The 11,663-nt window shown below is 38.8% G+C and overlaps 1 long non-coding RNA gene across 1 annotated transcript; it reads right to left on the bottom strand.

Moving 5' to 3' along the window:
- Nucleotides 1-2,124: 2,124 nt before the first annotated feature.
- LOC139978987 (uncharacterized) lies at nt 2,125-6,162 on the bottom strand. Its single transcript, XR_011797067.1, has 3 exons — nt 5,493-6,162; nt 4,670-4,827; nt 2,125-3,346 (listed from the first exon to the last, which is right to left on the bottom strand). It is a non-coding gene; the product is annotated as an uncharacterized lncRNA (long non-coding RNA).
- Nucleotides 6,163-11,663: the final 5,501 nt, after the last annotated feature.

The raw sequence follows: 11,663 nt of genomic DNA, 5'->3' as shown, positions 1-11,663 counted from the left end.
GTTTGTGCCATAAATTAAAGCAGTAGGCCTATATATGCAATTACAAAACATTAATTTGAATTTCCAGTCTCCTTGCTTTGTTGGTAGATATTTAAGATGTTTCCCTCTCCACTCGAGTCCGTATAGTTTTTGTTTGTTTTAAATTTATTGATACATATGACAATTATAACATATGCCATAAATGGATATACAGAGGACCATTTTCCATTTATTTTGGTCATATGAAAAAGTATATTTTCCATAGAGTGTCAAATGACACCCGGCAAATGATGGGTGTGGGGCTGGGGATGGTGGTCAAGATTCTTATTTATTTTTCTTTCTGGTTGTGCCGCTGGTGTGGGGCTCAATGAAATATTTTTGGGGACCACAACACAACCATGCAGCTGCAGTACGCCCTGCCATACTCTTACTAGAGAGTATACGTGCACTGTAAGTTAGTAAGTCAGAGTACTTTATAGCTTGAATACTTGATATGGAGAGTACCATTAAAAGTACCTTCATATTCTATAACCTTGTTCATAAAAATGATAAAAATGATATTATGCGGGTATATGCATTTATTATGTAGTATTAAGTAACACACGTCTTTCTTTGCATGCAAGCGTGTACTGTGCCGTATATGTATAAGCATATTGTAGCGGAAAGCTACGACTTTTCCTTAGTGAGATACGTTTCGTTCCCTCAGGGGTTACATCTGTTGTGCTCCGCGGAGGTAACGAGAGATGTTTATCCGGAACAGGAACTGATTACGTAATTTTGCTATATCGATGTATTCCCGTGACTGGCAAAGGCAGGTGTGACAGTACAGAGTGTCCCCCTGTACAAAGTGTCTCCGCGGACACTTTGTACCAGCATATTTAGTCCGGTCGGACATTATCTGCTGAAAATTGTGTCCCACCCTCACAGCAAATATAGTCCCACCGGACGAAATGTCCTGGTACAGAATGTCCGCAAATACTTCATAGCATCTTTTGTCCCGCATAAAATTTAAGCATTTCGACATTCAAAAGGCAATTGAGTTCATTATATCAATAATTTGAGCAGATGCATACGTCAGAGTTTAATGTTACAGGAAATAAATGAGACGCTGTGCGTTGCTGCAAAACAAAAAATAGAAGGGGAAAAAAAGAAGAAGAAAAAGAAAAAAGTCTTCCATCTGTAGAAGATGTTAATCATGTTTTTGTTGTGATTGCTGCTATTTCATCCTCCGTATATGTTGCATGTTGTATTCGGCAACTACATTGCGTTCATAGTCATCTTTACAGAGGGAGAGATAGTATAAACCTAACTCCCCCCCCCCCCAACGGAGGGCAGGTACGGGATAGGGAATGCAACAGCTACAACAAAAAATGATAATTGCAGAGGTAAAATATTACGAACTTTAGGAGTCCAAACTTCATTGTTGCCGTATTTCCCTAACACACAGTGGGTAAGTTTTGGCAAGTATGGTAACTGTACTTCATGGGTCTACGAGAGTTGCCTAGGCAATATGAAATTTCATCCGTGCGTAAAGCTCATTATAGGACGGGAACCGAGGGTGTTTTCAAGTTACGGATAAGGGGGGGGGGGGGAGTTGGGATGGTAAGTTATCGAATTTGTGTCCTGGGGAGGGGTCTTCTTAAGTCTGTGACCTATCTGTGATGAGTTCCAAAATATTTTTGTTTGCTAATAACAACCATGAAGTAGCTGGACTAGATAATTCTCTGACCTTGAACATGTCAACACTGCCCCAACCCTCTCCGTATGGGCTTGACACCTATTTATTGACTTTCATTACTACTTTATTGTTTACTTCTTTACCCTTCCTTATTTTTGTCACTCAATCGTCAAGGTTTTCTCCCTCTCAATAAGGTGGAGGGCCATTCCCCCACCCCCTCCCCCTAAGCCCCGTTGTGATGGCCATGCGTGAAGCAAATTTTCATTTATATAGACAAATGGCATTCCAGGCAATTCCAGTGATAAAGGTTCGTTGTTTCTTATTATGAATGTTTCTTATTGGACAAAAGTGGTTCAAATTAGAAAAGATATATTAGAACGATACCCTCTTCAAAAGAGCTGCAAACATACAGGAAACAAAACAAAGCCAAACAAGGGAAAGAATAAAGCAAATAGGACAGAGCAGGATGCAATATGCTAGATTTTTTGTCTCATCATGTTTCTCACACTTTAAATATGTCATTCTTGTAAAGAAAAGTTTGTTAAAAGAAAGTTAATATAGTAAAAATCAAAACATGAAATTGGATGATAGTCATGCACAAACACAATATTCTGAATCTATATCAGACTGGGCAAAGAGTGAAAAATGATTATACATGGGATCTGGGAGGTAGGAGCCTGGGGGGGGCACTGTCTGTACATGCTATTTTTAAATGGCATCCCATATCTTTTTATAGCACGTTTAACAATTAACAATCTCAATAAATAGTATTGATAACATACTAACACATCATACATCATATTTAAGTGATATGGCCGGTGTGTATCGGTTTATAGCATATCGAGTGGTGGTTGTGGAATGAGAAAATGTCCCTCTGATGTTGTGTGCCCACCCTCACTTCCTACCCCCTGCATGGGGAAATTTAACTGGAATGATGACTCTCCCTTTGTAGCTCTGATGCAACTAAAGATAATCCATGCTTTCTAGAGCATCCTTCAAGCAGGGAGGTATTTGCTTGATTAGAATGATATACTACTGTCACTCTTCTTCAAACAATATGTACTTGAAACTCTCATAATCCACATGAAGAACATCCTCTTTAGAGTTTGGTAAAGACCTCAGTAAAACCATGCAGAAGTTTCCCTATTAGAATTCCCCCCTTGAACTGCTTTCCACAAACAGTAGGATTACCTATATAATGCTTTAATGTGCAACTTGATACCGTCAAAAATTTAATCTTGATTGTTAATTACAAATAAAATAGCTGATTCTCATATATCCAATGGGTTTTTCGTTAAGACTTACACAGAAATCCATAACAGCAAAAGTTACAACAGGAAGAAGAATATGGTCAGTTATATGTTTTACTATGAGAACTTACCTTGAACACAACTTCCAGAACCAAGAAACACGCCTTCTTATTTGTTATTTAATGAAGTAATGAGGTGATAAAGAATTTCGAGCGTCACATCCCTTCGACTACGACTGGCAGTGAAAAGTCAATGGCCTGTCTTTGCTTAAACGTATAGCAGCCGACGCAATTTTCTCTCATGATATGTTAGAGTGAAAGACAAGATTATTGTCGGTAACAAGTTTACTGCTAAGAAAATCGTCTAGACATGTCTTCTGTTAACCTCATACATACTCCCTCCATTGGTGGTCAGGGATGAGATATCAGTACAACCAAATCTGTGCAAAATAAAAGTTGAAAGCAATATTATGAGTAGTGAATACCACACTGTAAGTCATATATAAAATAAATTATCATCTTGAAAAGTTATGTGTAAGCTCCACTACAAAGATAATTAACATTGACCATGTTGGTTAAGTGTAGACTGTATAGTGTACAACTGAACTATGCTTAGGCATTGAGTTAATTGGATGATCTTCTATTGTGACACCTACATGTTTATGGGATTACTGGCTCCATTTTATTAATTGGAGATTGCATGTCATAATTTTGGCGCTATATTGTACAGTTCACTACCAAACCTGAAAAGTTTTAACCACATGAGCCAATACAACTTTGGGGCATATTAATTAAATTTAATATCAGAAATTTATCAAATTAGAGTAAGCTAGGATACAACAGAAATTTGATGCCTTTTGGTGCTCTATTGATGTATGTGTGCATGGTATGACTGTTTAGTGCCGATCAAACATTAATTGTCCTGAATCAGGATCCATGGGGGGTTCAAAACACCCTCTGTATGACCCAAATGCAAAAACAAATAATGCTAGCTTACCATTATTATAGTAAAATGTACTATTATACATCATTTTGCATCAAGAGACCTAAACATTGCCTTATTTTGCCAAAGAAAAAGGGGTCCCTCTCCCAGGTTTCAGGAAATATCCCCCACCACACACACAAACACATTTAGCAATTTTCCACAACGGACCTAACAGAGAAATGGTACCAAAACTCAGTTGATACATTTTCTCTCTTATCTTGTCGAAATTCCTGTCAAAACAGCCAAGTGGTAATAAGTTCACACTTTCTAAACAGAAAAGTTCCCTGTGGTTACAATATCAAACTGTCCAACACCTTTTTGAAAAACAACACACAATAGGTGGTGTCTAGCTGTGGAATGTGGTCTTAATTATTTACTCATCATTTGTTTGAAAAAATAAACTGTGTCTGCTGCAGTGAAACATGTCCAGCCAAAATCACTTTTTGGGGATGTAAAGCAAATGACGACAATTTTCAGGCTATATGCTACTTAAGAACCAGAGGTGGAAACTTTGCAAGTAAATATAGGAACAAAAACTATGTACATATAAACTTGTTAATGGGGACTTAACCTGCAAAGATTTACAGTACACTTTCTCTGTTCTCACCTACCTTCGTGATCTTTCTGTATGCTTAATACCTATTTGGAAATAATTTATACTCAAACACAGCATTCTGCCATGCACTACAAGTTATTTGCATGGTACAAATAACAGATATGATGCCATTCATATTGGAACTAACTACAGAAAATTATTCACTTTTTAAGACATGCTTACCTCATCATCACATCAGTCATGCAATAAGAAGTTGATGCTGCAGTCTTTTCAGGCACTGCCTTAGTCTCAGGCCACTTTGAATAGAAGTCAGACAGTGTTATGATGTACAGTCGCTTGGCAGCTGTCACTGATAGAGGACCAATAAGATCTACACCAACCTGTTAAGAAAGAAGACAGCATTTAGGTGCTAATTTCAAAAACAATTACAAGTTGCATGCTTTGCCTTGACTGTTGTTCTATTCTATTGCTTCATTCTGTACAGAGATCTAGATAAAAACAGTGGGATATCTGATCGAAACAGGGTGTTGGTGGATTTAGGCCAATTATTTTTACCTTGCAAACATGAAAATGTAACTTACACCATACTGTACCATATATTTACAATCTCTTCAACCACTAAACCAGAAAAATGATACGCCACTTTTTGCAACTTACAATTATATTCCTATATTGATGGTTGCTCTGCAGTTAGGCCAGAGTGTGGCTTAAAGGTATGCTGTATAGGCCTTAAATATGCCAAATTTTCACTATGGACAAAATTCTTTAAGTATGTTTATTTCCCTGGAGGAAATTTACCTCACTGGGACATCAATATCTCGTGTCATCATTTAGAATGTCTGAGCACAATTTAAAGGGTTATTACCCCTTGGAAAGTACTTTTTGAAAACTTTTAGCAATTAAAGTGGCCAAAATTTAGGGCCAATACAGACTACCTTTAAACTTGTAAATGTTGAATTTGTCCAGAAAGAGTGACATTAACTATACTAAACCTTCACTGCATACTGCGGACATCTTGTGCAATTAAAACAGATTGAGAATTTACCTGTTTCCATAATCCAGTTACAGGAATGCTATGGAGACTTGTTCGTAGGTCTACAGGACAATGACGCTTTGACATCCTGTTGAACATAACTTTTTTCATCAACGTTGATAGTTTTCCAATAGAATCTAGACATAGTCTGTTGTCTGGTTTATCTATGCAAAGATGAACACCTTCAAAGAGATAAGAAAATTCATGATCAAGGAGATATCATGTTTTTTTGCCCACCCCCCCCCAAAAAAAAACAACAACAAACAAACACACACAAATATATGGGCTGCAGGATTGGTAGTTCTAGCTGAAGTGCCTTAAAATTGAATTACAACTCTATATCGGTGTTTGAAATGGAATATTCCCATTATTGTACATATTGCATGGCCACTATTTGGGTCTATAGATATTTAAGGAGTTTTCTTCTGCAGTGAGGTTTGGCATGTAGAGAATATGCCACACCTATAAAAAGTACTATCAGGCCTTCAATATCTGTTCTTACCAACCAAAATTAATGAACGTGAATTTGTTATGTACAGTATTAGTGCCACTTTCCTCTAGAAGTAGGCTAGGCTATATGCTATAGTCCAATAATAGCATTTTATAGTGTCCCATGCATGCAAACCAGACTAGCTCTGTAAGCGTTAGTGATCTGTTGTTATCTTTTATGATAGGCAGGGCGATAAAAGCCGGATTATACAGTTGTTCTTCGGTCGATTCGAAGTCAGCTTGCACATTCATATGGTACGGATTCTAAAGTCAGGCCAAAGGTAGAAATTTATAATAATTTTCACAAAAATTTGTTAAGACAATTGGGTAAACAAAACGAAAAGAAATAGGCCCTAACAACTTTGTTCATGCACTTACAACTTTGCTCAAGCATACAACTGATTATAATGTTGCATAAGCAATTGCTTGACTTTTGCAAATGAGTTTTTACAACTAACCAAACGTGGTAAAAGAATATCATGATTTGTGCACCAATCAGTCCTAGAGGCCTGGTTATAGTTTAACTGTGGAATGGCCGTTCGCCATTTAACAACCAATACCATATTGTGTATCCTATACTGTAAGTTACAGACATTACCTTATAGATGTCGCTAGTCAGTATGAGCTGCCTCGATTTGGGCGAGTTGAGAAGCCCTAGATAGCAAAACTTTCCTTTATTTTCGGTATGCAAGAGTTCCATTTTCAGCCAGTCTGAAAGACTGACTTTGTCTCCGTAAGATCCTTCTCTGTTTTATTCTTGTAAACCCACTTGGATAGCTCTCATCTCTTAGAATATCTGCAATTTGTCTCACGTTTTCTGTTAGCTTTTCCATTTTTAGTTGTCGCACGACTTGATTGCTAAATATACGGAAGCCGAAATACGACAGTTTGCTAATAATACGGATACTGCCAGAGTCCATTACTAATTAAATTTTTGCTACTCGAACGTACATGCTAATGCGGACGTAGTGTTCAGGGGGACACAATTTACAACCAAATATGCGACCAACAAATAATGTCCCCCCTCGTTTCATCATAGCATAAACTGTCCTGGGAGACAGTCTGTACCAACTGGCCTTGTACAAAAGGTCCGGGAGACTAAATGTACTGGTAAATTCAGTATAAACTGTCCCAGTGGGACTGGGACAGTTTATACTGAATATGGAATATTTGCGACAGTTTGTACTGCTACACAGGCACGGCGGCGGGTGTCTGAGTCGATCCCATTGGTCGCAGCTCACTGTAGTTATATATACAGGTAGTCCCTGATTGGTGTAAGCCTTTTTACAGTTTCTGTACGGACGTGTGTATACGGGGGTTATTTCCGGAGTATTTAATGAAGGGTTCTTACGTAATTGAGAGAGTGAGTCGGAGAGTCGGTCGAGTGCAAGACGAGGAACTTTCCTTCCGGCGGCTCGTGATAAAGCCTTTAATATTTGCTAAGTCCAAACAAATGTGTTGAAGCATTTTAGAGTGCCCGCATCTCTGCGCTGCCCGAGTCCAGTGGATTGCCTGACACCTGCGCTGCCCGAGTCCAGCGGATTGCCCGACACCCGCGCTGCCCGAGTCCAGCGGATTGCCCGACACCTGCGCTGCCCGAGTCCAGCGGATTGCCCGACACCCGCGCTGCCCGAGTCCAGCGGATTGCCCGACCCCTGCGCTGCCCGAGTCCAGCGGATTGCCCGACACCTGTGCTGCCCGAGTCCAGCGGAATGCCCGACGCCTAGGCTGCCCGACACCGGTGGATCACCCGAAGCCTGTGCTGCCCGACACCGGTTGATTGCCGACGTCTAGACTGCCCGACCCTTGCGCAGCCCCAGTGTTATGCCTGCGTTTCCTTGGGTTGTGCCCGACCACAGTACGTTATATTGGGCAAATGTAAATATTGTATATTACACTGTAGATTTAGAACGAGATGAGAAATTATACTTTTATTAAACATACAACTCTAGTGTTTGCTTCCTGATTTCGAGTTAATCTGTACCCGTCCCCCATCTCCCTCCCCTACCCTCCTTCCAGTTGTTTTCGAGACAGGTTTTACACTACCAGCCGTTGGCGGCGTTACAATATGTATAAGCATTTATGCATGTGTTGTTAACACTCTTCGTTTCTATTTATGTTTTTATACAATGCATCGCGGAAATGTTACATTACCTAGCAAGCATGATATGTATACGTCACGTTCCTTTTATATTTATAACTACATTAATCAGCTATGATAATGCCAAACTTGACTTGTAAGAACAAACGAAACTTATTCATTCCATGCTAAATTTAGAACTGAAGAAGACAATAAAGACTGTTTAGACAGTTGTCATCATTTCTATTGTAATGTTAACACCAGTGACGTAGCCAGCGGGGGGCAGGGGGCGGGAGCCCCCAGTTGAAATGCTCGCCCCCCCCCCACTTGCCCCTCCCCCCAAATGGAATTATTGACTGAGAAAGAAAAAACTTGAATGCACACTAAATATGTTACTGGGCCTATGTGCATATTACCATGGTTTTTATGCAATTTTTATTCTTAACCTTTTACCTAATTTTCTATCGGCGAAATTAGGTGGCCAAAATAAAAATCACTTCCATGGGAACATTGCCTTGAAAAAGATTTTGACCCAAGCAGCAGCGCAGAAAAAAACGCAACTGTCTCTGTATTGTCAAATGTGGAAACGGGTTGGCAATTTAATTAAACGGTCTCCGCGGCACTCACAAGCGGAGGCTACGTTTATGGTAGGCCATACGGAAAATAATTGCTGATTTAATGTCCGTACGAATTAAAATTATTACCGGTATTAATTCTATTCATACCGGCATTAATTCTCAGCCAATCACCATGCAGCTTCATATGCCAGTATTAAATATAATTAATACGGGCATTAAATATAATTAAAACGGACATTAAATATAATTAATACGGGAATTAAATAGAATTAATACGGGCATTAAATAGAATTAATACGGGTATTAAGTAGAAATAATACAGGCATTAAATAGAATTAATACGCGCATTAAATAGAATTAATACGCGCATTAAATAGAATTAATAAGGGCATTAAATACAATTACTACGGGCATTAAATAGACCAATCACATCAGCAGGATTCTCACTTGTTCATCTGACCTGATCGCCGCGCCAACCTACAACTTACGTTCTTCGAAGAATAACAAGACGGTTCAAAGCATTGCGAACTGATAAAACATCGGACTGGGATTGAGGGTCAACATTTGTCAATAACCTACAAGTATCGTTCGCTTCTCGACGAAAATCATGCAAAAATTGTTCTTTGTCTGTCATGCGTGCCATTGCGTTGTATGTTGTACCTTGCTTGCTAGCTACAACTACACTGCTTTCACGCTGGGGGATTAACACTAGCTCAGACTGAGCATGGTAACAAAATTCGCTGATGTGATTGGTCTATTTAATACCCGTATTAATTCTATTTAATGCGCGTATTAATTCTATTTAATGCCCGTATTAATTCTATTTACGTGGTAGAAAAATTCGCTGATGTGATTGGTCTATTTAATACCCGTATTAATTTTATATAATGCCCGTATAAATTATATTTAATGCCCTTATTAATTCTATTTAATACCCGTATTAATTCTATTTAATGCCCGTATTAATTATATTTAATACCGGCATATGAAGCTGCATGGTGATTGGCTGAGAATTAATGCCGGTATTAAATAGAATTAATACCGGTAATAATTTTAATTCGTACGGACATTAAATCAGCAATTATTTCCCGTATGGCCTTCCATATTCGTTCAGTTTATGTTCACATGGTTATCCCTTGGATTGTGTTCCGAAATGATTCACACGTGAGTGACGTGTATGGCAGAATGAACATGCAGTATTTACTAGAAACAATTTGCATTTTGACTGAAACTTAAAACATGTATTGCTACGCCTACGCGACCAATCGCGATGTGTTTCTTGGGTTAGGTACATTCAACACAGAACAGCCTAGTAGTGTATATACGTTTGTGTTTCAGTAGTGAGCTCATAGGCCCGAGGTGACCAGACGTCCCCGATTTTCGAGGACAGTCCCCGATTACAGTGTGCTGTCCCCGATGAACAAGTGTCCCCGAAAATGTCCCAGATTCGTCAAAATGTTCAGGAATTTCGAAACTATCCCACATTATTAGTAAAATAATTGTAAAAACAAAATTAAGTAAAGTGTGCAGTCGCAGAACGGAACTTATAACCAGTATTTTAGGTGGGCCAGTGTAAAGTGGAAACACCGTTAAAAATATGCTAGATCGATCTAGCCTAGCACTCTTTCGACCGTATCAATGGCAACTACGGCGACACAACGACACTTATAGTGTGAGCATGAGCAAATCACAAGCTCTCATTTTTGTTGATTGGGGGGGGGGTGGTTACACTCCCAGGCAAGTCAGATATCATGCTGATCATCTTTGAATACTGACAGAAAGAGCATAGTCTATTCAGATTTTTAGAGAGAATTATCGATGACTTTTTCAGTGATCTGTTTAATCGTTAATAATACCTATGTGGAAATAACATAAAACGTCAGCTAACTAGAGTGACCATCTGTGCCCTACATTGCTGACACAATACCCGATTTGCCACAGATTGTCATGCAAACCGTTTGGTATGTCTTTTGTACTAGCTTAGTCTGCCCCACCAATCAGACCGTTCGCCCCCCCCCCTTTGCCCCCCAGATGGAAAAGTCTGGCTACGCCACTGGTTAACACATACGTGAGTAACACAGATCTGTCTTCGACGGGTGTTTGAAAATGACGCCAGTTACTCGGGCCAATCAGAATCCAGTCTAAAGACCATTTGAACAAACTGTCTCTCTAAATGATAGGAACCATGCACTGAACCGTTGATTGATTAACCTCAACGGCCCATTCGCCAAAATTATGCCACCCACTGACGGTAGTACGTACTAAACATATCGACAATACATATCACTTACCGTGGTAGCTTGAAGTAATTAAATATACAACATAAGTAAGTTGACTTTATGCATCGATATACAATTTATCCCGTTTTCCCCCTTAACTCAGTAAAGTCTCTGATATTTAATCTAGTCCAATCACTTACCGTGGTAGCTTGAAGTAATTAAATATACAACATGAGTAAGTTGACTTTATGCATCGATATACAATTTATCCCGTTTTCCCCCTTAACTCAGTAAAGTCTCTGATATTTCATCTAGTCCAATCACTTACCGTGGCAGCTTGAAGTAATTAAATATACAACATAAGTAAGTTGACTTTATGCATCGATATACAATTTATCCCGTTTTCCCCCTTAACTCAGTAAAGTCTCTGATATTTAATCTAGTCCAATCACTTACCGTGGTAGCTTGAAGTAATTAAATATACAACATAAGTAAGTTGACTTTATGCATCAATATACAATTTATCTCGTTTTCCCCCTTAACTCAGTAAAGTCTCTGATATTTAATCTAGTCCAATGATTTATAGATTCATGTCGTACTTTTGTTGAGTATTTAGTTAAGTTTCGTCATAGAACTCATGGCAGACGATCGAAAACAATTCGATATATTCACCACCTGCTAAAGCAGACCATGCATGCATTAAGTAATTCTTCTTGCAAACTTTGAGACTTCAACAACTGTATTTCTTTACAGTAAGTATGCATTCAATTACATCTTTTTTTGTAACTGTTTCCAAAATAAACACTTCAGTGACTCT

The sequence above is a fragment of the Apostichopus japonicus genome, chromosome 13 (genome assembly GCF_037975245.1).
Source record: "Apostichopus japonicus isolate 1M-3 chromosome 13, ASM3797524v1, whole genome shotgun sequence".
In the NCBI taxonomy this organism is placed as follows: domain Eukaryota; kingdom Metazoa; phylum Echinodermata; class Holothuroidea; order Aspidochirotida; family Stichopodidae; genus Apostichopus; species Apostichopus japonicus.
The sequence above is the reverse complement of the archived record's forward strand: the minus strand, read 5'-3'. Positions and strand labels throughout refer to the sequence as shown.